Genomic DNA, 25,559 nt, shown 5'->3' on the forward strand with positions numbered 1-25,559 from the left:
CTCCTCCCTGTAGCACTAAGGAGACCTGGAGCAAGCATGATCCAGACAAGAAGAGGCAAGTGGCTTCTGTCCTTTGGGTGGCATGCCAAAGAGGTATTTGGCAAGCTTGGCAGGGGAAGAAGAGGGACATCTGGGACATCATCTTTGATGAGTCATTGGCAGTGCCTGCGTGAATGACGACGGTGTGGAGTCCATAGAGCCAAACAGCAGGGTTGAACCTGTGGAGGTAGACCCACCAGTATCTCCTATTGGTATATGTTCTCACTCTCACTGCACACAGGCAAGAGGGCTGGTCATTCATGTGACTAATGTATAAATCTCACTGTGCAACACCAGTAATCACTAATGCTGGCTTGAGCCAGGGAGTAGAATATCAACAGCCAATACAAGCCCTCCTTAGAAGAAGGCTAAGAGGAGGTGGGCACAGGAGATGTGCTCATGAATATAGGGAGTGATCACAGCCATTGTAAAGAAAGCTGAACTGAGCTCAACACAAAGGGCACTGCAAGTTGGCCTTTGTTTCAGAGAAATGGCACTATCAATTGAGTGGATCACCTGGTTGTGTAAATGGCCTTTGTACTGAAATTTAAGTTTATTGTGTAAAAATGTGATCATTCTACTTTACTCAAAAGAAGTCTGAGAATAGTCGTTATATCTATTCTGTGTTTTACAAGCAGTCCTAAGGATAGGCTCTCGGCGAAATATACAGGCCCTGTATACGTGGGGCACCTTTAGATACAGGCTTGGCTGAGACATCTGCACTCATAGGAGGAAAATTTTTAGATGCATTGTGCACTTTAGAGCATCAAAAGTAAATTTACTGGTTGTAAATGTATCCTTTGTCTTGCCTAGCTGTCTCAATTTATCTTGTCTGATCTTCAGCCATTAGGAGGCACCCATCAGGCAACAAAATCTTTGACATCAGACAGACAAAATGTCCTGTATTCCCTCCTAAGAAGGATTCAACATTGCTTGTCCCATGTTTACATGGTATTTGTAGGTATCTGGAATTCATACTGACTTCATGTCTTTTACAAGATCCGGAGGATCTTAGGACATGAGCTTGGGGTGCATGTCAAAATTCAGGCTACTCTTGGGATTAGCTGTCTGAGAGCCAGGCTTGTAGACTTTTCCTTTTTTATGTAAAGGACTTTATGAACCATGAACAAAAGGGGCTTCTTCTCAATAGCTATGCATCTTTTAATATGGAATTATATTTGCAATCGCACACAAATAAGTTTCTTTTGTATTTCTGATAATTTCATTCAGAGGTCTTGGTTGTGTTAAGTACTGTAACTTCAGTGGTCTCTTGCACACATTTACCACTGGTTAGCGTTTATTTTCAAATAAGGTGGTATGTGATTAAATCAATAGCTTTACTCCAATCCCATGAAGCAAAACATGGATAAGTCCCTTAAATATATTTTGCATATAGGCATAATTGGTGATACTCTGAATTCCAGCCCTACATATCCAATGGGTACACAAAGACAGATAACATCCAGGAGTCTAGACTTAATGGATTATGATGGATATTAAATTAAATACTTACTTTTGGCTATAAAATTCTGTCCAACTGGCATAACAATTCTGCACGAGTTTCCACAGCACGGAAAAAACACATCAAAAGTAGAAGGAGAGGTAGAGGCAAGAAGAGATTGCTGGTTTCTGCTCAGTAAAGCATGAACTCTGGGTCTTTTACATGCATAAAGTGCTGTCATATTCCTAAGGAAAAGACGAAAGACAGATAGAAAAGTTAAAAATTACATCTCTGTAGCATCATTTTCCAGGGAGCCAGAAACTGTATTCATTAGAAAAGGTTATAATTTTGTTTGTCAAGGCTGATATTCATAGCATTAACCCATTAACTGCACTTTGCTAGAACTACTTAAAAAAGATAAATACTTTTTACAGTTTGTCCTCCCCAAAGAATGGTCTTTGTCCCAGATCATCGTACATGAAGGCAAACCAATGTTTTTCAAGATGGTTTAATATCTTCCGATTTCCTTATCAAGAATTAGGAGAAAAAAAATTAGTTTACTGGAATATTCCATTATAGATCAGGATGGTAGGTAAGGATGCATGCAAACCCATGCACATCACCATTGATTTCATCTGCTATAAAGTTTCTCATGGGAGACCAAAGATAATACATGCTTACCAATAAAGATAGGCTTATACACTGTGTAGAGGTGATTTTACTCTATGCCCCTTACATTTCTGCATGGGCATGGCTATTTTGCTTGATATTGACCTACTACAGTTTTTGTTGTTGTCTGGATTAATGCTGACCAGATGGTTTCAGGGAAAGACAATTTGCATATGTTACAAATTACAGCTGTATCCGTTTCTAATTTTTAAGTTGCTCTATATTCTATTTCCTTCATGAAACTCTACATTATATTTCCTTCATTAAAAGCATAAAATCAGCATGGCATTATTGTGCTTCGGATTGATATCTCAAACAAAACCATTATTTGCACATCTGCAAAATATTCTACCTCCTGATTTTTTGCTTCTGGTACACAATTATGATCAGCAAGAGGCTACAAATCCCATTTGATTATTGAATCGGATTTAGGTAAACCTTCCAGACTATAGGACAGCTGGTATATGCTTTTAGTCTGAACACCGGTCATGGGCAAAATAGTCTTAACTAGGGGATTTTTTACTTAATTTAATTCATTGACAATTAACACCAACTTCTGACTACTGATTCAGGTACTGGGATAAAAAAGAACACGAACAATAAAACAGAAACTTAAGTAAACACCTTTCTTCCCTCTTCTCCAGGTTCAACTTAAACCAAATATCTATATTTCCCTCTTCCTCCTTCAACTTGTTTAAAGCTTTCTATCAGATGTTTCATTAAATGGGGAGTTTGCTGAAGCTGCAGAAGTAGGCAGAGCCGCTGCTCTCTTTCTGTCTGCAGGACCTCAGCAGCTTCCACTGGTCCCCTGGGGACTGTGGTCCTGCGAGGGGGCTGCTCTTAATAGTGACAGGCACTTTGCACTTCCATCTGAACTAAGGCAGCCTGAGGGAGAAAATGATCAAAAACTCAGTCAATCTAACTGAGCCTGGAAAAACAGTTTGAATATTGATTTGTGGCCCCTTGACCTTTTTGAAATTACATAATTGGCCCTCAGGAAGAAAAAGCTGCATACTGCTGATGTAAATAAAGATATTAATTAGGTCCTGACAGAATGCGTTCAATCTTCTCCTAGTTCTACAAATTAATTTCCATGGCAAAGAGTATATAGCATAATCTCAGAGTTTTTAAGCTAATTTATAAAATGTACATTGGATTGAGACAGGCAAAGTTGAAATATTAAAAAAAAATTCAAATTGTAACCTGGGTTCAAGTCTTCACATCTGGAATCTTTCTCAGATACTCTTACTAGAGAAAATAAAATTTTAAAGACATTCTTAAAAGGTAATTCTAGATTTATTATCTACATTAAGGTAAAAGAAAAATCAAGTTGTTAATAATACGGAATATAATTTCCCATTACCAAGAAAATAACAAGGGGTATGTCTGATCAATTACTGTCTTAGCGTTGTCTGCTTTATATTAGATAATGCCCAAACTCTATACAGCAGTGGTTAGAAGAATTTATTCCATAGTAATAAAAGTTAGATACATCATGTTCCTTACAAACAAAAAGGTTCTGATCTGTTATTTGTATTTGATAACTTCTGATTATCCAGGCCCCTCCAGAACCGGGCCTCAGTGCCACCACCATGTTATCTCTTCTCAGCAGACAGAACCATCAGTGATACAACCTGACTCAATTACTGCGAAAATTGTACAAAACATCCTGCATTCTTAAAAGTATACACTTTACAAGTAATTTTCGATCTTTGGCTTCAAGAGCTTTCATAGGCGCAGTGTAGAAGAGGAATGGACCAGGGAGATGTCCGGTGGGCAGCTCTCACCCTGGGGCTTGCCTGCAGCGCAGGGGCAGCTCAGAGCTGGCACAGCCAAGGGTGCCCCATCCTGCTGGGACCCTGGGGAGCGGCTCCCGGACACGTGGCTGGGAGGCCACAGACAGAGCTGATCCCCGGCCCAAGGGAGCTGCTCTCAGCTGAGGCCCCACTGGGACCCTGCCTTGGGCGCTAAGTTGCAGCTGGGCCTGGGCCTGCTGTGAGCCCCACTGAGCCAGACCCCAGCCCCAGCTTCCAGGCAGGGGGCCTGGCCTGGCCTGGCCTCAGCCCAGCCTTGTCCCGGGTCCCTTCCTCCTGCCCATCCTCACCCTGTGTCTGACCCTGGTTCCCCTCACCAGGCCTGTGGGACAACACCCCAGCCCAGCCTGGGCCCTTCCCTGTCCCTGGAGAGGTACCAGATGGCCGGGGCTGGGACTGCCCTCAGCTGCCCCCAGCCTGCCGGTGGGATGCACACTGGCTGCAAGGCCCTGCCCTGCTGCCCCCAGCAGCCCCTATGGCCCCTTGTCCGCAGCAAACCACTGACCCTCACTGCACCCCAAAAATGAGTCCCTGGAAAGCTTTGCTTGAGCTAGTATCTCTTTCCTTCCTCTCCTCCCCTCCTACCTCACTCAGGAGACACTTCCTAATCTTCCACCATGTACCTAAGCTTGTACATATATATGGCCAAGTAGAGTTACCTAAGTCAATCTTATTTACTTCAAAACTACTCAGCTGCCATAGTGCTTACTGTACACTGCATAGTGTAAATCCAAAGATGCACTATATTAAATGATGGGACAATCTGGTTTCTAACTGAACCTCTGCATGAAATTAAATGAAAGGTGAGGTTACAAACTTGCAGAGGTAGAGCTCCATGGGCTGATCATACAGGGAGTCCCACGAGGAAGAAGGAAGATAGTGATCTATGTTCCATAGCGGATATCAGCTGGCTGACAGCAGTGGAAAATTTGAACCAAGGAGAGAATAACTGGAAAGCTGTATGCATTAAACTATGATTAAACTCTTTGCCCTTTTCTCCATTGGTGGGATCAATTCACCTCACACATAAATAATTTCCAGCCAAGCAGAGGTTGGAAACTTCATGGGAAGCCTTGGGACAACTGAGCCTCAGGTGTGGAATGACAGCTCACAGAAATAGCTCTATTTTCTGGTTTTCTTAGTTTGCAATCCAAAAGAGAAAATAACATTTATAAATCGTAACAGCTGTTGCTCCTGCTGTGGTTGCACTCTAAGTCAACATCATCTAACATCATCACTATTAAAAATGGTATGTCTGTCTCCAGGTACAGCCCAGGATGTAGAACTTCTAGAAAACAAAAGCTGTTCTAAGGTTATTATGCCCTTTTAAAGTATGGTCTCTTATAATTACATTCCTTCAAGTGAATGTACTACTGCACATTCATTCAAGTTTTAAAATCTCATTGAACAAAAATCTAAGCCATAAACTTGCTGTATAACAAGATTTCTTCAGAGACTCTGCTTTAAATCAGTAGTTCTTCCATACATCAAATGATAGTCACATCATATTTTTTTCCCCATTCAGTCATTGAGATATGACTCTGAGCAAAGAAAGTATCATAAAGACTTATTTATTTTAAGCTTTGCTACGTCTTAAGAACAATCGCTCATCCTCCACATAAACCATTTTGCTACAGATATAACATAAAGAGCTTTATTCATTTGGAAAAATTTCTCACTATACCTTACAACAATCATTCACACAAATAACACAAGAGCTGCAGTACATATCTCTTCAGTAGAGAACCATTTAGAAATAGATTTGGACCTCAGAACCCAGACAAGAAGAGTTAAGAATTAATCACCTGAAGACCTGATCAGAATTTATAGATGGCAGGAAGAGATGCTCATAATGGCAGCACTGAGTTGTTGGCCTGTTGGCTACTGTAGTGTCGTAAATGATTAAGAAAATTTGCCCTGAGGAGACAACAAAGGTATTTGAAATGATCATTAAAGTTTAGAGGACTGACGATGATTGTCTTCAGTAGTGCAGCTGCACAGCTTTTGTATGTCTGTGAAGTAGGTGGACACTACCAAGGTTTTCCTAGATAACAATACTGAAAACATAGTTACAGTTCAGAGTACAAGCAGCAATAACTGAAGTCACAAAAAATCAGCCTTGATGTGGCAAGGGCTTTTGTTATAAGCAAGCATTTAACTATTAATTATACTGATCGCTCAAGGTATTTTGCTGGTTACAAAATTAAAACAATAGATAAGTTGTGATTCAAGGCCATACCTTTTTCTTAAGGAAAAAAAAAATCCAAAACATTACTACAGACTTTATTTATTTCATTAGACTCAAGACATGTTTCCACTTTCTTTTTGCATTTCCAGATGTTGCTACTATAAAGCATATAATAACTCAGCTGTATCTTAGTAAAACCCTTAGGGCTTGTCCTCCTAAAGCTGTCTGGCCTTGTTCATGGCAAAGCACTGTACTGTCACCAAACAGCTAAACAAGCCTTTTAAGTTTTCTGAAAGTGTTTCTTGCCATAATAGCTTCCAAGATTACATTCACTTGAGAGGTGACATTAGTACTATTGATTAGACCTCTCAATCAGCTGCCAGACAAAGAGAAATCTAAGTACGCCCCACCTGAGGGGATACAAATACCAGCATAGCCAGTGCCAATGCAGTGTAGCAAGCAATCTGGCTGCTGACAGTCCTACAGACTTCTGCATTTCCCCTGGGAAATAACATATTCAGCTGCTCTCAGATCTAAGGGAATGTACAAATCCTACCCACTTCTTACACTGGAAAAAGAAATAAAGTCAATAAGACTTCTAGTCATTATTTCAGATACATTCAGAGGTTAAACAGACTTTGGCCCAAATTCTCTTATATATATCTCTCCCTCTCAGCAAGAACTGTGTACCTCTTTTTGAGAGCAAAAATAACTTTATTTACATAAAGCTTTGGAATGACATTATTAAACATATTTTGCTGTGACTGTACAGTGCTAACTAACAGATAGGTAATTGTTATACAAATGGTTTATAAATAGTCAGAAAGCCAGCTTCTAATATTTCACTGATTTGCTGGTGATTTATAGGTACACCATAATATTGGGAAGAGGTTAGTCAGAATCACCTGGAAGGTGACTCATTTCAGACACAAGGCAGGGTGGAGGGGAGCAAAAGCAGGGCCTTGCTGACCTGCCACAAACAGGGAAATGCTACCTGAAGACAAATGAATGAATGGAACATCTCTGCTCCACTTCTAAAACAGAGGCTGCAGGCTCACACAGAGTAAAGTCAGAATGTAATCAGAGTCGAGATAATCTCAGCAACTGAAAACATGTGAAGGAATTTGGAGCTGAAAGTAGCTGCACATAGAACCAAAGAGGTTTGTTATCTGCTATTACTGTACGTTCAGCGATGAGGTGTGGGGGAGAATTCACTGCAATTTATTATTAGATGGAAATTAAATTTGAAGAATCATTGGGATCTATTCAATGTAAAGTGCAATCCAAAGCATTTTGGGATATTCATACCACAAGAAGTTTTTCAAAACATTTCTCCTTTCCTAGTTACCAGGACTAATATTAGCTGCATATGAATATCAAATGTAATTCCATTTCAAGTATTTTTTTCTTGAAACAGCATCCCAAATTCAATCTCTCCTATAAATGGTTCTGTTAAAGGCAGTTGTTTCAAATACCAACATACCAACCCACATCTCTACTGGGGAGGAGAAAGAAAGGGAGTATGAGGAAAGGAGAGAATTTATAAGTTCCAACTATAGATTAGATATCCCCTCTTCATTCTTACATTCCATGCCATTCATCTAAATATCTCTCTCCTTCATTCGATCCTCTGTATCCTCTCCATAAGTATTTTTAAAAGAATTGAAAATAAAAGTGCTTAGGATTGCATTTGGCTATCCAAATTCAGACAGAGTTTAAAAGTTCAATAAATCAATTAACAAACAAAAGACTTCGTCCAACCAACCAGAGTTATTTTTTAAAGTTTCGTTTCGATTTTTACCTATTCTTTAACATATTATGATAAATTAAGTTGTTTTTACAATTTCTAAATTTTTTCTTAAGAAGAAATCAACCCTTCCTGGGCAAGAAACCCACCAACTCACACAACTCTAACAAACTGGCATTACTTTTTCAGTGTGAAAACATTTACTCTATAAATTCCTGATCAACACTTACTTTAAATTAGCACTATTTAGTTCACATTATATTAGCCAGATCCTACTGCACTTTTAAACTGCTTAAATGCTACAGAAAGGATGCAATCTGACTATGGGCAGCAACTTAAGATTATTTGTCAGAGGTACAAATAGTGCCAGGTTTTATGGCTATATCACCTACGTCTCTCCACTACTAGTCTGTCTCCCAGGTGTGCCAGAGAAGAATGGAGTGTATTAGAGCAAGAAAGGAGGCTCCCCTGATGTGGCTTTACTAGGGATATTGCAAGAGCGTTGCAATTTAGAACAATCCAGAAACTGCTCTAGGTCAGTGAATACACCATATTTGAAAACTGAGTATCCATAAGGTGACCTATAACATAACAGGAGCCTGGGGAAGACCCTATCCCTTGTTTCTTTCACTTAATGGAGCATTAGTGCAGGACCTAATACTGAAACTTCTCAGAGAACCTGTTAAATCTTGTTTATAGAGATAGCATAAGATAGAAGAATATTTCTAATATAGGAGGAGGTAAAGCTAGAAAGGAATGAACGCTTGCCTGTGGGAAAGAGAGACTAAGAAAACCCAGTGACGACTTTTTTTTTTTTTTTTTTAATAATCCTATATATTGCAGTATTTTTGAGGAAGAGTCAGACCATTACAGATCCATGAATTTGAGAGGCACTAAAAATGCTTGATCTGGACTTCTTTTCAGTAAACCTTTGGCTTTCACATCATTGCCTTACATCTGCAATTTCCAAATCGTTATTCTATTGCCAAGCTATTGTACACATTTCAGGATGCCAGCCAAATTCTAATAATGGCATCATTAAGAGAGAGCTATTGCAATGGTAAGTGCTGTATTACTTTGCTCATTTTGCCAATCAGTGATGTCAGTAATATCCTGTTCTTTAGGAACCCTAATTAAATTCTTTCATTGAAATAATCAACATTTGTGTTTCCAACCACTTTACAACTACAGTAATTCTTTGTTTGCCAGCTGTGAGAATTTCCTATCCTACCCTCTCACATCAGCAAACTGAAGGGGAAAAGTTCATTTCACACTTATATAATGTATTCATGGTTGAGGTAGGTAACAGACATATTTTGCTTGTAATACTAAAGCCTAAGCCACAAACTAAGACAGCTTGGAATAGACTCAAGTCAAATAAATAGTTTATCAAATGCAGACTTAACAAAGTGTCTTCAGAAACCACTGTCCTTTAATTAGTAGATCAAACAGCTAATCCACTCACCGACACAGGAAGAATATGATCAGTCTCCATTTGGATCTAAATCAAGCAAAACTAACAAACAGTATACTTTAATTATATCAAGTCATTTGCAGAAGGTTTGCATATGAGTAGGACTCTGGTTCATGAATTCTAAAATATGAAACTAGCCATAAACCATGCCAGCAAAAGAGATTAAAAACAAAGACACAGACTACCTGCAAGACAAACTTCAGAGGAATGTTCTGCTGTGCACTTTTGGCCCTCTTACTACTATGCAGAGTGTTACACTGCATAATGGCTTGAACCTAGAGCCAATAATTATTTCTTCCATAACACAGAGCTTGATGTCTGAGCTTTAGGCTGAATCCACTGCCAAGGAGAGCCATTGGCTCACAGCAGAAACCCAGAGAAATGTTCTGGCTAAGCAGAAAGCAAGCTGCCAAAAACTACCATATAGGAAATGTGAAACACAGGAACATGAGCACCCTTATCTGCCCGGGATCCACAGCTTAGAATTCTCTTATGAAATAAAGGGATCTATTCAAAAGGTTCCTTTAAAGAAAGGCTCATGTTTTTCTTTGTACATAGCTTTTCTATCGGAGATAATAGCTAGAACCCTCCTTCTTGAAAGCCCCATGTCTTGGGAGGAATGAAAAGTTAGAAACCCACCTCTTCCATTTCACAGGAGGGTGAATGAAGCCACCTTGCACCCCGTCTGTTGAAGCTTTGATACTGTGCAGAAAAGAATGCAGGATTCTACATGCAGAAAAAGCCTAGAATCATACAAAATTTTAAGCTGTAAAGGACCTCTGGAGTAGATAGTCTAGTGCAACCTCCTGTTCAAAGTAACCTGATCTAATTTCAGAGCAACCTGATCTAACTTCACAGCCACTCAGGGCTTTGTCCAGACAAGTTTTGAAATTGTCCAAGGTTGGAGATTCCACAGCCTGTTACACTTCTTGGTCATCCACAGTGAGCACAATTTTCTTTCTTTAAGTCCAGTTTTGTACTGTTGTTTCTTGTTCTTTCATCGTGCACTTCTGGGAAGAGTCTAGCTTTATCTTGTCTATAACTCTCCATTAGGTACTGGAAGACTGCAATTAGATCTTCCCTTTACAGGCTAAACAAATGCATTTCCCTCAGTCTATCTTCAGCACAATTGGCACCGTTATTAACCACTGAGATATGCCATTTAAAATTGCTTGGAATGGACTTTGATCACTATGCCTGTTGGTCTAGCCAGTTCTCCACCCACCTAATACTTTACCAAACCAGTCCATATCTCTCAATTTGGCTAAGAGGATACCATGGGAAACTATGACAAAAGTCTTGCTAAAGTCAAGTTAAATGGTATCTACTGCACTCTCCATACCCACTGAGTTAGTCATTTGATCGTAGAAGGAACTGAAGCTGGTCAGGCACAATCTGCCTTTGATAAATCTGTGCTAACTGTTCCTCTTCCTTGCCCTTCCCTCACCATGGAAAAGACTTCTAGAAGGATTTGTTCCATAATTTTCCTAGGTACAGAAGCGATGCTGACCAGGCTGCAGATCTCCAGATCCCCCTTCTTGCCTTTTAGATGGGCATAACATTTCCTTTCCTCAGCCAATGGGGACCCCCACAATTGTCACAAGATTTCAAAGGCAATAGGAAGTGTGGCCTTGCAATGTTGGCTGTTTCTTTCAGCACACTTGCAGGTACTCGACCTAGTCCCAGACCTGTGTATGTCCAGCTTACTTAAGTGGTCCATAATTTGATCCTCCTCTACCACATGTAGCTCTTCTCTCCCTGAAACAGCAGACCTTGACAGTGAAGACTGAAGCAAAGATGGTGCTGAGTACCTCAGATTTTTTCACACTTTTCATCATAAAGTCTTCAGCCTGATGACACAGCTCAAACCCACATTTTCTTCAGTCTCACTGTTGCTGCCAATGTACCTGCCAATGTGCCAATTACTTGTTACCAAATCCAGCTGAGCTTTGGCCTCTTAATGACATGCCAGCATGCCTTGGTGATGCTTCTGTATTTCTCCAATATTCAGTTCCCACTTTCACTCACCCATAAAGGATCGTGACTCCACAGCTTGGTGGTTAGCGTACTTAATAAGGTGGGAGAGTCCTAGGTTTTGGCCCTGTTCCAGAAATTAGTTCTGCAGTTTAATATCAATAAGCTAACAATACTTCTTAATTGAATTCACTGATCTAGCTCTATTTTGTCATCCTTCTCCAGCCCATAGGGCTGGCTTTCTATTCTGTACTGTTGTTGTACTTTTGCTGTGAAGGACTAGAGATCACCTGCGTAGCCAACATCCTCATGAGTAAGGTGCTCCTGAAACATGAGGGATCTAGCTGTGAATCTCTTCAGGACAGTGGGGGACTTGGGTGCATATCTGAATTCAGAACTGGTGAGCTTTTCTGACCACCCAATCGGAGTACAAAAGGATACATTTTTCTTCTGTTATAGTTCAGAAACAAATGATTGGTGCTCTTCCTAAGGAGGATGCTACAGTTTGTTGCTATGTGTGGCCTGAAGATGAACTGAATGTCTCAGAGGTCTCAGGTAGTAGAACACATACTAGATGGATGTCAAGAGGGTATAATAGAAAAGAAATCAAGAAATATTTCACTTTGAGAAGAAATAAATCACATCCTAGAGAGATTATACAAATTGGATCAGGAGGATTTAAGATACAAGCTAGTAGTGGTCTGAGCCAAACATGATCTGCAGGTTTTAGGTCTAAGTGACAGATGGCTGATATTGTCCGCAGTAACTAGAGAAGGCAGGAACAGACTTTGGAATACGGATGAGCTTTCTCTAAGCTGATGTCTGGACATTCACAAATTAGTGACAGAAATATATGTCAGGATTTTACACTGAACAGGAGACACTGACGTCAAAGAGAGAAAATGTGTTTCCAGGTGTGCACAGTACTGAAAGATACCAGCCTTACTAAGCATCAATGCTGTTGTATATCTGTGACACTTTGTGTCCCTGTCCACATCAGTCTGTTCAGCCTCTGCTCAGAACTGAAAGGTACAGGGGAACTGCAGCGATAGGTAGGTGCCCATGCAGAGGAGTTTGTGTTGGGCAAGGGGATTCTGTGCCCTTTGGCAGAGTGGTGAACAACAGGAGCGTTTGTTCAATGCTTCTAGCACAAACATGAATGAAGGACTCAGCCTAGGGAGACAGGACTGAATGAGGATCAGAAAGGGAAAGGTAAGCCCCAAACTGTGGTTGCCCCTGAACTCACTTGTTGCGCAAAAGGCCTAATAATATTACTGTGTTTTCAAGTGGTGTCAGGATGCTTTTTTGATAGCAGCAGGAGGAAAGATTCAAATGGTATTTTCTGTGACTGGCACAGATAGAGTAATGAATTTGGAAAAAAGACAAAGTGGCAGAAGAGCCAGACACACAGTCTCACTGGAAGCAATAAGCTCAGAAGAAAAGGACTGAAACTTTGACTAAAGGAACTCACCAAAGATGAATTTGGAACTCCACCAACCTCAGTTACTATTAAAGAAAGACAAGACTTTACTCTCTTAATTGAGAAGCAGAAATAGAAAGGGTATTCAAAGCGCAATTCAGAATTACATATTTGAAAAACAATTTAGGAAAAGCCAACACTGGTGTAAAAATAGTCTCTCTATAGTCAAGATACACTGTTTTACTTAATGTTCAGAGTTATTGGCAGCAATTTTTATCTCTCCATGCATCAAGTAGAAGCACTGTTTTAGTGCGAGAAGGGAGGGGAGCAGAGAGTAAAAGATTTGGTGCTAAACCAAAGTTCGCTCTCTCTTTGTTACTTTTAGTAGTGGTCTGAGAACAAAAATAAATACCCATGAAAATATTCACTAGATGTTATCAAAGCAGAAGGCAAAAGGCTATCAAGCCATCAAATATTATTTAGTTCAAGTGTAAAGTCCCTATCAATGGAAAGTTAGTTAATTAGCACTAGGCACAGACGTTTCTTTGGATCACATTCAAACTAGGGGTGAAAAAAACATTGTTCAAAGTGAGCAAGTCAGCTGTGAAGGCATGGAAAGGTTGTTTTACCAGCAGTAGGAACAAAAGAAAATTTGTACTTTTTAATGGATTTTTTTCCCATTAAAATAACAGTTTCACTGCACAATTAACTAATAGAAAGCCTGAAGAATAGCCACATATTTTGCCAGTTACAGTAGTAGAAACCAGAGATCAGATGTTACTATCTTCCTTTCTATTGTATTGTGTCTACATATATCCTTTTTATTTGCAGTCTGACTGCTTAGTCTATGCATCCTTTCAACATGCATAGCTTTCAACAGTGTTATTAGAAACAAAAAAGGTCCAAAATGAAAACAGGATTTGTCTTTAACTGTGCACTGGAAAAGACAGATTGCCTTAACATGGGAAAGAACTACATTTTTTGTGGCATGATTAGATTGTTTTGCTTTACCTGGTGTTCCCTGCCATAATTGCAGGGTCCCCATCTGTCAACAGAGACGCTGAAATTTAGCAATGACTTGATAAATGTCTCTCACAGTGTAAGCTTTGTTAGCGTTCCATGTCACAGAGACAGAGTGATAATAACAGCTATTGTTTCTCAGGGCAACAAAATAATTTTTTAGATTTGGTGAACTGCTTGTCAGTGATTACACTAGTTATATGCACCTTTTAGTTGAATTCCATTCAACTCAAGTGGATGACTGTTTTGAAAACCATGTATTGCTTCCTGTATATGCTTTAAGCAAATAAAAGGATAGGACATTTACACAAATCAACTAAGAATTATTTGTGATCTCCTAGAGAGAGACCAAATATTTCTGGATTCATTCTAATAGCATAAAAGTTGGGCAATACAGTTGCTGACTTGTTCCTGGCCTGAAAGTCAAAACTGGGCTCTTGAGCTCTTGAGAGGCTTTCAGGTGGATACAAAACAGGAGAGTCACGCACAGTCCTTACATTGAGCATGGAACTACTTAAAATTTGCCAAAGAAAAAAATGTATAGTTTATACAGTACAATATTGTATAATTTTATACGATTTCCAAGGAGCTAGAGAATCCAACCTAAAAATGAGACTTGCACAAATTTCTTTCTCACAGCTTAAATTTATGCTTCCCATTTAGAAAAGTCTCCTTACCATCAGTTCATACATTATTTTGGATGACAGGGGAAGGAGAAATGCACAGTTCAACCCAGGAATGGTCAAAATTTTTTCATTAATACATCATAATTAATATTTTTTTTAAAGTTTTAACTTTTCCCTTTGATTCACAAAGACATAACAATTTCTTTGTTGTTTTTATAGGATTATTTATCAGTTGGAAAGCATTTTATAAGGAGTTGGAGAATGTCATATTTGTAATTGGAGCTGTCTGTGTTGGATTCAGTGATAACATGATAAATTGATGTGCCAAAGCTGAGAATCTTGGAATCATATTGCTGGCATGCAGAATGAGCAATATAAATTTAAAATTTGCTTTCCACATTTTGGAATAGCTAAAATTTGCTACTTCATGGGATCCACTAGCAAAAAAGTTCATGAAGCAAGTAAAACCATTCAGAATTTTGCATATTTGTGGAAAGGCTGTGTACCATTCAACTACTTTTAGCAGTTCTAAATCCTGCAGATTGCATGCTTTAGAGTAGGCTAGAAAAATGAAAGGTGGAAACAACTTCAGCAATTTCTTCAAACTTAAGCTAACCTCGAAAAGGAAAGTGAATAATCAGAGAAATTCAGAAAGAGGATTCTGTATCAGGAGCCATTTTTTTCCTGATTATTCCCTATTACCTGGGAAATCATCTCTGTATAAACGTTTGACCAAAACACAGTTTAGTCATGCAGCCTCAAAGAAAATCTTAATGCCTATATGTCATGTTTTCATAAGCTGATAGTGAAATGTCTACAAATTCTGCTTGGAGCCACTGAGTTCAACACATTAGCTCTCTGTGACAGATTGCATGATGGTACATCTACATCTGAAGTTAAAGGTTTTCTCTCTAGTCAAACCTGCTCTAGTTTAATTAAAGGTGTGATTTCAACTCCACAAGACAAGAGATGTGATAAGTTTGTCTTCTATAATTCAATTCACACTTCATAGACATTTTTTAAGTCATTTTCCTCTCAGGTTAAATCAACGCATGCCAAGATTGCACTGAGTGCAGCCTCATGGACGGACTAACTCGAATCCCTTTTAACCAATATGAAACTACACTGGTAAAACTGCAGCAAGGTATACGCTAACAGGGCTGGTAGCTGTAGCAAAAAAAAGGTTATATGTGGCTCTTAGATGATATAGCCAACTGTGGAAATCTGTACGTCTAAAAAGGAGTCTGTGGAAAAGGTAGCATAAAAAACCAGAACAGCATTGCCTAAATAGCATAACAAAGATTTCCAGCTTGTACTTTCTGAACCTTATTTTCACAATTCCTTGAACATGATTTCACTGTTCTATTTTTTATTCCACAGGCTGTGTCAAGTATTAAACAGTTTAATCCACCTACTCTTTGGTATTGCACAATTTTCATAGCTGAGATGAATAATTAGGCTTTGATTTGCAGTTTCTAATTAGTAGCAGAAGCAGCATCTTCAAGTAACAAGCTGTAGTACAGAACTACCAGATTTAAGGAGGCAAGAGGCATAATAATTTAAATTACTCCTACATATTGTTGGATCCTAAAAATGTAAGCACTTAGGAAAAAGATATGAACATATTGTAGGCAAATCACCAAAAAACCCACATGATTATAATACAACTGAAGTTTTAAAAAATGAAGTTTAAAAATTCTTGTTTAAAAATCCAGACTTGGAAATAATTTTGAAAATCTGTAGTATTACAAACTGAGAAAACAAGCATAATTTCTTCAAATATGTTGCTCTATCTCATAAAAGATATAGCAGATGAAGAAGGAGTCATGGGATGAGAGAAGAAATTATTAGAATATATATTGAACGTTCCTAGTATTAACTAAATGGAAGATCTTTTGAGACATTGCAAGTATGTGCACACTGTCAGCATAAGAATTTCTTAAACTCCCATACTAGAGGATCAAGGAGTCCTGGATCTGGCCTGAGATCAGCTGCTATGCTGAGGAGTGGGGGTAGGGATAATTTCACCTCCCAGAGAAACTTGTTTTAATCTTCAGTTACTGGATAGAGATCAAATCCTGATTTACAAAGTTTTTTATTCCTTGTAATATCTTTTTGTTAGTACTACCTATTCCAATATCTTGTTCAGTGCCTCCTTGAACTTTGCTAAATCCATCGATTCAAGGACTCATAACTCTCAATGCAAGAGTTCCTTTTGCTTTGTGTCATAAGAACAGATAAAAGAGACAATCTGAATTACTAAACCATTCAACTATTGAGTTCACTATCATTTGCAGCTTTTCTAAAGTAAACACAACTAGGTTTTAGAACTGTCTTCAGGTTAAAGTGTTTCTCCCTGTACCACTTCTTGACACCTCTATCTGACCTCTCCATAGTCTTTCAATATCCTTTCTGAGACTGAGTAAGAATAACAGTATCATTGCTGAGATCAGATTGTTGATTTATTGATATAGCAGCATTATAATGTATTCCTTACTACTCCCCATCCTATTCTTTATTACCATAACATCTTGTTTCCATTTTGTGCAACTGCTGCTCATTAATCCAGACTCTTCATCCAGCTATACTCCAAAGCAGACAGGCCCATTTCCTGAGTTAATACAGGTAATTTGGAATCCTGTATAGCAACTCAAAAATTTATGTAACAGCTCTGGAGTTGTCTAAAGAGATCTTTTCTCCCCTCTAGAACTGCAGGGAATAAATACTGCTTTCAGATCTCCTACAGGCCATAAATATCAAGCCAAACATGTGATCCAGAAATCAATGCAAAACATGAAGAAAATATAAGAGACGGATTTACTAGAACTGAAATAATGCTTTGTCCTGTCCACTGGGACAAAAAAGTGTATAAACTTTTCCTTTCATAGAATTTAGTTCATCCAGAGATCAAGCCACATTGGGAAAAAAACAAACACTACTTGTAGTTCAGGTCTTGATGAGGAGAAAAATGTTCACCTAGGTTGGAGAAGGTAGGCACCTGGAACTTAATGCACCACAGGCATCAAAGCGTAACCTCATTTCGGTCTGTGTTAGCTATGTAGGAAGTGTTCTCTGGATTCAAATATGTTTTTTCTTCATTCAGATAATAGTCCTAAATTTACTCTTCCCTGTCTTTACTCATTTAGAAACATCTCTTAATTACAGAGCCCAAATTAATGCTGATAATCTTTGTGTTGCAACAAATGGGATTGAAATCCCTTCCCATTGTCATCTACAATACTCCACAGTACCTATAGCACAGTCATAGCCCAAACAAGTTAGCATTACCCTAGCTGGCTCAGACACCAGCAATGGCATTAATGTAGCAAGAGAAGAGCACAGGCACACTTTGCAGCGAGAGCTCAGCTCTGGGCAGCTGTGACTATATTTTTACCAGTACCTAATACAACTAGGTTAAAGTAGTCAGGGTTTGCCTACAGTAAGTTGGAAATAAGTCCTTTCAGTAAGTTCAAAATAGATGTGCTCACTGTTGATTGAAGTAAAGCGACAGCAAAAATCAGTTCCCCCTTCAGAACTGGATGCAGCTGCCTGGGCAGCACCATTCTCAGAAAGCTCAGCTGATTCATCTTTGGCTAGAATTACCTGCATTTGGATTCTGTTAAAAGTGATTAAATTATAATCACCAAAGTTTTTCATCCTTTACCTACTTTCATGCATTTGACATCAAATTATGGTCATGCCTCTTATGACCAAGCTGATGATACTGGCTGCTCATGGCTTGGACGGGTGTACTCTTCACTGGGTAAAGAACTGGCTGGATGGCCGGGCCCAAAGAGTGGTAGTGAATGGAGTTAAATCCAGTTGGCGGCCGGTCACAAGTGGTGTTCCCCAGGGCTCTGTGTTGGGGCCAGCCCTGTTTAATATCTTTATCAATGATCTGGACGAAGGGATCGAGTGCACCCTCAGTAACTTTGCAGATGACACCAAGTTGTGCAGGAGTGTTGATCTGCTTGAGGAGAGGAAGGCTCTGCAGAGGGACCTGGATAGGCTGGATCGATGGGCCAAGGTCAATTGTATGAGGTTTAACAAGGCTAAGTGCAAGGTCCTGCACTTGGGCCACAGCAACCCCATGCAACGCTACAGGCTTGGGGAAGAGTGGCTGGAAAGCTGCCCAGCAGAGAAGGACCTGGGAGTGTTGGTTGACAGCCACCTGAATATGAGCCAGCAGTGTGCCCAGGTGGCCAAGAAAGCCAATGGTATCCTGGCTTGTATCAAAAATAGCGTGGCCAGCAGGATTAGGGAAGTGATCGTGCCCCTGTACTCGGCACTGGTGAGGCTGCACCTCGAAGACTGTGTTCAGTTTTGGGCCCCTCACTACAAGAAGGACATTGAGATGCTAGAGCGTGTCCAGAGAAGGGCAACGAAGCTGGGGTCTGGAGCATAAGTCTTATGAGGAGCGGCTGAGGGAACTGGGGTTGTTTAGCCTGGAGAAAAGGAGGCTGAGGGGAGACCTTATTGCTCTCTACAACTACCTGAAAGGAGGTTGTAGCGAGGTGGGGGTCGGTCTCTTCTCCCAGGTAACAAGTGATAGGATGAGAGGAAATGGCCTCAAGTTGCGCCATGGGAGGTTTAGACTGGATATTAGGAAATTTTACTTCTCTGAAAGGGTTATCAAGCATTGGAACAGGCTGCCCAGGGCAGTGGTTGAGTAGCCATCCCTGGAAGTATTTAAAAGACGTTTGGATGAGGTGCTTAGGGACATGGTGTAGTGGTGGTCTTGGTAGTGTTAAGTTTACTGTTGGACTCGATGATCTTAAAGGTCTTTTCCAACCTATACGATTCTGTGATTCTGTGATTTCTGAAATATTTGCAAACAGAAAGATTGGTCCATTTGCCCCCAAGGGACATCACGTTCATCAGAGGAAGAAGCACATCACATGGATGTCACTGTGTTCTTATGCACAGTTTACTGTCTGAATGCAGTCAGGAGGGTGGTGTTAATCTGTGCTGCACTGAGAAACACTTGGAAAAACACAGGTTTTCCCACCATTGTGAACCCATTTCTGGCACTTTTTTTAGCCTCATGTACCCTTACTGGTTCCAGTAAGGACATTTGGGACTCACAGAGTGGGGGGTGATAAAGTGCTATCAAAAAAAGAGTGGTGTCCTGGCCATAGTAGCGTAGCTGAAAGAAAAGTAATAATAACATACAGAGTAATCACAGGCAGACTATGCTAGTGATGAGCTTCAGCTGTAGCCTTTTCAAGAGCTGTTACTCAGCAACTGAATTACTGAGAGCTCTCTGCCCAGAATAATGACCCAATGCCTTATAATATAATTATATGAATGTTCAGTTCTCCCTTTGCTATCTCAGGCAAGATGCAACAAAAAGAGAAATAAATAAAAGATGATGTAACCAGGTAACCATGTAGTACAGTATTGCCATTGCTAGTAACAGGCCATAAGCTTTGTACAGAATTACAAGGCCTCAGGACTGAGGCTTGTCAGGCTTGCTCTGTCTGAACTTTTCTTGACCTGCCTCCAGCTTTGTTTTACTTAGTTTAGCTGTGACAGCAATTTCTCTTATTGACCATGTGTTTATGGCTAATTTATTTTACTTCTGTTTATCTTTGTATAGTGCAACTTTATATACTGCTATATAGAAAGCAGTAACAAGCAGTTATCCTATGCAGAATGAGGTATTTATGATTCTAACATGATGATGCAGTGCAGAGAAAGACAGGCCTGGTACGACAGCGGAGTCCTTGAGCAGTGAAGACAGGATGCAGTGAAGAGGGCCACAAGCACAGGATGCTTGAAGAAAGGGCACAGGCTGGCACTGGAGACCCCTCGACTACAAACAGCTTACCCATGGTCAGTTAAAGAAATGCAGACCTGGAGCTGTACAGAACTTGTTTTAGTGGGTAACAAAGTAATAGTATCTAACATACAGAAAAGCACCATGTATAGTAAATTCAGGTGTAATGGAGAACTGCGGATCAATAAAGACAGAGCAAAAGTATAAAAGCATGTTAGCAAATGTATAAAAATCACTCCTAATCAATCCTAGAGTGAGCAAGAAGAAACCATCAACACAAACATTATATTCTCATGGCAAAGGACTCAAGATGCTGACGGTTCACTGTAACACCCCACCAGTGCCACCAGCATGAAACCATCAAGCTCAGCACCCACAGAAGCAGTGGAGACATGAGCCTAACACTAGCAGGTGGAGTAGGAACTAGGAAGTATGTGTATAACAATTTTAACTGTGTTATTATTTTTTCTTTCTTTTTCTGTAAGAATTAGAACTAGACTAATAGTGGTTCTTGAATTAGACTGTTAAATTTTCAGTTATATTAAGAATGAGTTCTTGAGTTTATATACAGGGAATGTTTCTTCTGTGCCTGTAAACAAGATTTTGAGTGTAACAATGAGCAGAAATTAAGAACACTTCTGTATGTGCTAAGAATGAAAAAAGCCAGCTCTCTGGAATAGGAATTATCTCTATTTTCCATCAATAGTTGAATATACACGGATTAGCCCAGCCGGCTAATTTAATCACAAACACAGGTATGAATACTCTCAATTAAGATGAGCTATGATAGCAGCACATAAAACGTAGTGTGATGCAGACAGAAGGTAGGTCAGAAGCTTCTGGTTGCATTTTGATAGAACACAACAACACAGAAGGATTCAGTGATATCAAAGCATATTACATTTAAGTCTGGCCACTAACATAATTGCATATTGCACATAATTAACCTCTAATATTCATTTCCATGATAGATTGTAGAAGCCAATCGCTTAGCAGGATTCAGAGAAAGTATTGGATGTTTATTTAAAGCAATCTCAGGAAGGATAAGATGGACCGAAAACAGAGTCTCTATTCCTCTGCCAAATATCAGATTCTCATCTGAAACAAAATGGCATAAAGCTGCTGACTTCCGTCAGGGGTGATCTGTTAGAGGCATAACGACTCACATGCTGCAGGGCACAAAACAATCTCTAGTGGAGGTTAAGGAGAATCCCCATCGCTGATGATGTTACTCTACTATTGCCTGTTTGCTCTACTACTGCCTCTTCCTCACTGGCAACTGTTCAAGACACTATTCTAAACTGCAGAGACAACTCATCTGATTCAGTATAGCAATGACTAGAAATCCAAATAATATCCTGAAGAGCTAGAAAAATTCCTATGTTTTTGATTGTTAAGACCACTGTTGATCAGTGACACCCAGTGCATAAGTTCCTGCATTACACAAGCTCCATCACAGAAGAGCAGTCATTCCTCTTCTCAACTTTGAGTTATCACATAACACATTGTCCTTCTCCTAATAAACAACTTCCTCAGGAAAAATAACAATTTAGCACATAACTGTTAACAGGAAAATACATTTAACAAAGGTGATGGAGAGAGCCAAATTTATAAAATCTTTACTTAAGCCATAAATAATAAAGCCTACATTTTAGTTTTTATGTAACTGTTTGATGAATGTAGGATTACTTTATTATAAAAATAAGCCCCTTCACGCAATTATTACTACATAGTTACCTAGATGTCCTGAATTATTTGGGGTTCATTCAAACTATACCTGATAACAAGGAGAGGAGGAGCACAAAGAGGCAGTAGCCCTTCTGACACCAGCTAGAAAGATTGGTGAGTATGTAAGCAAGGCATAGATGACAGAAATAAGATTTTTATATAAATCTGCTAATGTGTAGAATTCAGGTTGTCAAGATACACTGAGAAAAATCATTCATATCCTGTAACTAAGCCAGATGTTCTATATATAAAATTGTGATCAAATGTAAAGTACAATATCTGTTCTTAGCTATATAACTGTGTTGTCTGGTAAAATATTGGTTATTAACCTAGCAGAAGGTGCCCTCTAACATAGGGAGACAAGAATTTGTTTTTCCTAACATTTCTCTGGGCTGAATATACCTCAGCTTTCAGGAGTCAGCTATCTGTTTTTCCAGGTATAAAATTTCCACCGGTAATGTTTCAGTGCCTTGAATTTGGATCCAGAGATAATCCAATGCTATTTCTGGAAAAAAGGGAATAGGGTTGTCAAGTTTCTGAAGCTGGATTTGACAGTACTGAGAAACAGGAAGCATGCTTCCACTGATTGCTACTTGATTTCATAACAATAATAATTAAAAGACCACACACAGAGCCTTTTCCCGGCACTTAGAAAAACATGGCAGTTTGTGGTAATCCTCTTTCAATTATTGGTGAACATTTTTGCCTTTGAGTTGCTGGCTCCTCTTTGCTGACAAGCAAGCAACTGTAAAGTAAAGCTTTCTGTAACCTCTTGGTCTAATTTCATCACAGCTCAAAGGCAGGCACTTAACCAAGCACTTGGGAACCTAAAATGCTATTTGCATACTCAGGAGAGCAACTCAGGAAACCTTCCCTAACTTGTTTAGACACTCAAGACACCTTAGGAACCTAAAGTTTCAGGCTTTTACAGTGCATCAATAGGAGAAAATAATGGTCTTTCAACAGGATAAGAGTAAGCTTTTTTGCCTGTCATTTTGCAGGAGTCTAGCTTTAGCCTCAGTGCTTGGACAAGCACTTTGGCAGCAAGGTGGGGATGGCATTATTAACATTCTCCTGCAGCTCATGTTGGTCCTCTCTCAGGCACCACAGCTGCTTCCTCTGCTGCCTCCCTGCATTTTCCACTGCTCACTCAAATCTTCTGATTGTAACAGAACAAGGGATATAATTTGTATCGAGTATTAGGATAAGCCAGTTTTGTGCCCAAATAACATTAATAATCCAAAAATCCCCAGTTAAAACCATCATCTTCTATTTGTTCACAACCTGAAATTTGCACAGGGGTACCGAATTCATCCCCAGCTGTTTACAGAACTGGCAACAAAGTCGATTCAGGTTCTCCACATAGAAAAGAAGGTAGAATCTGCCACTTAGCTCTACAAGCTTCATTTCTAAAACTCTGCCTTCCCTCCACAAGGAGCAATTTGAGTAAGTGGTTTCTCCGTAGGCAGTCTTCAATGGCCTTGTCAGGAAGCAAAAAGCAAAACAAACAAACGAAATGAACAATACAATGAGAAATAATGGCTAATAAACAAGGAAATGCAGCAATCTAATCCTATTGTATTTTCTATTTTTATACACTGGGGACCAAATCCAGAAGTGATGTGAATCAGTTAAGACTGAAATTGGTCCTAATTCTTGTTGTCAAAATCTCTCTCAGTGAATCAGAGAGGCAACTGGAAAAAAAAAAAAATAAAAGCTACCTAGTTGAATATTTACCTCCCAGTAACAGAAAGAGTGAAGTTGCTATTTTTATGTAGGAGGCTTTTCTACATGTAACATTCTAAAACATTGTTAAAAAACCCCTTTATATGCATATACATACATAGATATACATATATATACATGTGTGTATATATACATATATATACACACACACACGTAGGTATTAAAATGCATTTGTTTCAAAAGCCAGATTATTTTTTTACTGTCCCAAATCACTGGAATACCTTATGCAGACAATGTGTACAGTCCAGGAGGAAATACATGATGATGATCCATTAGCATATCAGCAAAGACAGTGTTTTTTCAATGCACACATGTTTTATCAAGAAAAGCAACAGAATTAAGACATACCCAACATTTTGTCCAGCCTGCACTTAAATCATTCACCCATGTCGTAACATAACGGTCAGCTGTCATAACATAACCAGATTTAGGGTACTGAGGCTTTGCTCATAGGACTGTCTAAAAGTAAAATAACATAACATTCCCAGCACTTGCCCTAACCAACGGGATAAAGAATTTTGTATTGTGTCTTCTGCTTCCATAATTGTGAACAATCAATTTACTTCAACAGAGGGATGGAGAAAGACAGCAGATAGCAAGTGGTGTGTACCACCACCTTTTTGGGTTTGCATGTCAGCATCAGTTCTGGGGTCTGATTCTTGCCAATGCAGTTCTGCTTGCATGCCATTACTGCTTTGCCTTCCTCTTCTAATCTTGCTCGTCACACACTGTGGAATGCTTGTTTTGATTTTTTTAATTATGATTTTGATTATTTATTTGGTAATGGTCATTCCCACCTCCTTAACAATAACAAAGCATTCAAGCAATAAGAACATTGTATCTCTTACCATTCTAACTCTAGAGGCTGTTGGCAATTCCTTTCTTGGTGAAGGCTTGGCAGGCATTAAGCAAGTTTGGCCCCATGAGTGAATAAAATATTTCACTTTTTCTTCCTGACTGTCCTGTGGTCTGTCCTGGGGAGAAAAATGGAGGTGTTTTTAGGTACTGCTGAGAGAAAAATAGAGTCTTTTTGTACCATTTTATTTCTGCTTTGTTATGAATCTTTCTCATTTCATGTGGCATTAGTAGATGGGTTTGGTGCTCTGAACGGTAACTAAAAATCCTCTCAAAACTGGACAACCTTTTAATCCTCTGCTGCAACACAATGTCTTGTCATTGGATTACCTTTGACTTGGGAGGAAAATAGCCCATCATTAGATAATCTGTGCTTTTGCAAATTCAGCTAGATTTAACAATGGCAAGTCAGATGTTGAATAATGGGGAAAACATGAGAATTTCTTCCTGTAGGAAGAACAAATATGAGACTGTCCTATAGAAAACTATCTGTATAAAAGTATCACACTTACTTTACCTTATTTACTTTACAATGATTTCCCATACTATGATAAAGTTCTCAGACTACTGTAACAGTATTGGGAACATTTCCACTGGTCAAAAATTGTGAGATCTTAATATCTGCCTAATGGCTTTTGATACCAAACATGTATGTCAGCAGAATACAGCCTGCTCTTAATGAAACTAGTTCTGAGAGAGAGAGGTGAAATCTGGGCCCATGTTCCTCATACTTTGGTGGGGGGGGTTTTGGGGGGGATTGGGTTTGTTTTGGTTTTGGTTTTTTTTTTAATTCTTCCCTGGTAACCAGTTATAAGTCTATCCTTATGTACATTTTATTAGTCAGAATCAGTCTTATTGAAGTGATTTTTATTAGTGAATTCTCATGCTAAATTGATTCAGGAAGGGAATAATTCTTTTCAAATATCTCTTTACTTCCAACAATTATACATCATTGCTCTGACTGACTGTTGTGTGGATGTTCTTTTACTGTCTCATACTCACAATTTGGGAAAAGAGATATTGATCACTATTAATGAGG

At 39.2% G+C, this 25,559-nt stretch overlaps 1 long non-coding RNA gene across 1 annotated transcript; it reads right to left on the reverse strand.

The window, feature by feature from the left end:
* Positions 1-62: 62 nt before the first annotated feature.
* LOC140647122 (uncharacterized) lies at positions 63-24,635 on the reverse strand. The gene is made up of 3 exons (XR_012040677.1): positions 24,514-24,635; positions 1,553-1,725; positions 63-218 (listed from the first exon to the last, which is right to left on the reverse strand). It is a non-coding gene; the product is annotated as an uncharacterized lncRNA (long non-coding RNA).
* Between the last annotated feature and the right edge of the window lie 924 nt (positions 24,636-25,559).

This window comes from Ciconia boyciana, chromosome 2 (assembly GCF_034638445.1).
Source record: "Ciconia boyciana chromosome 2, ASM3463844v1, whole genome shotgun sequence".
In the NCBI taxonomy this organism is placed as follows: Eukaryota; Metazoa; Chordata; class Aves; order Ciconiiformes; family Ciconiidae; genus Ciconia; species Ciconia boyciana.